Genomic DNA, 2,332 nt, shown 5'->3' on the forward strand with positions numbered 1-2,332 from the left:
ACAAGAATAAACTATAAGCCGTCATTGTAGTGAAGGGGTTTCAGTATATGAAGGGCAGATATGGAAAGAAATTTTAGTCTCTCTCTCTCTCTAACGAGGACGACTTTGCTTTTTATTCATTCTCTCTCCAGACAATTATATTCCGAATTAGTAGCGAAGGAAGTGGAGAATTCTGGTTCAGTCTTTCATAACAATTTTCACTGTCAAAGGTCAGTATTAAATCCCCTGAAAATGTGGCGTTTATTATTGGTTTCGTTTTGATGCTTCCAGTTAATTATATTCAGCAAACAGCCCACTTAAGGGGCAAAAGGGGGATATATTGACATCACCGCTCTGAAAAGTCTCTCCCAACCTGAGCAATGAAAAGTCTCTCCCAGCCTGAGTAATGAAGTCTATCCCTTCCTGAGTAATGAAGTCTTTCCTAACCTGGGTAATGTTGTCTCTCCCAGCTTGACTAATGAAACTTCTCTCCAAACCTAAGTCAAATTGCTTAATCGTAGCTCGGAGATACATAAGACGCCATTGTAAGGAAGTGGTGAAGATGACCATGTCTACTGGCAGTAAAAGGAAAAGAAATATAAATACGCCATCATACACATGGAATAAACGATGATATATTTCTGCATGTAAAGAATGTAAGCTAGTGGAATTATTAAAATGGAAATCGGTAACAAATACCTCGCTGAGAAAGCAAACTTGAAAGCAAAACAACAGGGATAAAAGAATTTGCACTCTGAACAGATCTGTGAATAAAATAAAGCATTTGTGATGCTGGTCGACGGCCATACCACGTTGAGTACACCGCTTCCCGTCCGATCAGTGAAGTTAAGCAACGTTGGGTCTGGTTAGTACTTGGATGGGTGACCGCCTGGGAACACCAGAAGAAGAGGTCTACCGATGGATACATGATGATATTTATGTTGGACAGGATAGGGCTTAAGTAACAAACACCAAAATACAAATATATATAACAAAATGTGGTCAGGATGAAAAATTTCTGAACCAAGGGAGCTTCGAAGACAAAGTTAGTCATAGGTCAAAGATAAATACAGCATGATGAGGGTGCCAGGCCGGTGACGAGTTACGGATCACACACGGAAGTACTGGACAAAGCTGAAGTAATGAGGCAAGGTGAAGGTGTGGTCGAGGGCGTGGAGGAAAGGTATAAATTATGGTGGACTAGGGAAGCACGGTACGAATGATTGTACTCTCTATATACAGGGTGACCCAGAAAAACCTCCCACATTTCAAAAGTAAATGAAAAGTAAAATGGTTAAAGATAATCAAAATATTATTTGCACATATGAAACTTCATTCAATATAGTTTTTATTCATCATGTTTTAAAGATGACATCCTCCAAATGGTGGCCGTCATTGTCTATACATGCTTGGAGGCGATTTCTGAAGGCTGCCATGGCTCGACAGGTCATGTCGGGTGGAACAGTGGCTATCTCTTGCTCAACAGCAACCTTAAGGGCTTCAAGAGTTTGGGGTCCATGAGTTTACAGAGCCACTTAAATGAAAATGAGCTTCGTCACTGCACAAGAGAACAGCATCTTCCGGAACACATTGCAGAATGTTCTCGCATAACTCCCTGCGGCTTATCCAGTCTCTCACATTGAGTTCTTGCATGACCATCATTTTGTATCGATGGAATTGAAGGTCTTTGTGTAAGATTCTCCTTGCAGTTTCCCTGGATATCCCTATAGCTAAAGCATACTTCTGCGCAGAACGTCTTGGAGACTGCACAACAGAGCGCCTCAATGCTTCAGTGTTCTCAGGCGTACGAGCACTCCTAGGTCGACCAGGTGATTTTCTTTTTAAAGCTGTGCCTGTTGCCCTGACATTCTCAATCCACTGGAAGATGGTTTTCCGATCTGGAACGTTTTGGTTCCGTGGAATACTGAAACGTCTTCGAAAGGCCCTCTGCACGGCGATCACGGAATGGTTGTTTGTGAAGAACACTTCGACAGCGAAAGCACGGTGTGCTCCCGACCACGCCATGTTTGCGACTGAGGACGGTTGGGGTTGGACTACCAACAGACCCTAGCCCCGCCCCTCCCGCCTCACTACTGCCAGTGCTACAGCCTTTCAAAATGTGGGAGTTTTTTGGGGGTCAACCTGTACCTACTGATAGCCACACGCCTTAATCCCGGGAGGAGTGGATACAAAGGAGTCACCTTCATGTTACCCTCTTCTACGACATCAAGCTACCCTCTTTCCATCTCATATCAGCTTCTCTCATATACCTCTACACAAAACCCCCATCTCGTTCTCGGTCTTCCCCTACGCCTCTCCCTTCACCTTACTCTCCTTGTTAATCTCTCAGTCT

The 2,332-nt window shown here is 43.6% G+C and overlaps 1 pseudogene; it reads left to right on the forward strand.

Moving 5' to 3' along the window:
* The first annotated feature begins 774 nt into the window (after positions 1-774).
* LOC145400327 (5S ribosomal RNA) lies at positions 775-896 on the forward strand (annotated as a pseudogene).
* Positions 897-2,332: the final 1,436 nt, after the last annotated feature.

Source organism: Coenobita brevimanus, chromosome 51 (assembly GCF_032717465.1).
Source record: "Coenobita brevimanus isolate Jiangsu-jjx chromosome 51, ASM3271746v2, whole genome shotgun sequence".
Taxonomy (NCBI): Eukaryota; Metazoa; Arthropoda; class Malacostraca; order Decapoda; family Coenobitidae; genus Coenobita; species Coenobita brevimanus.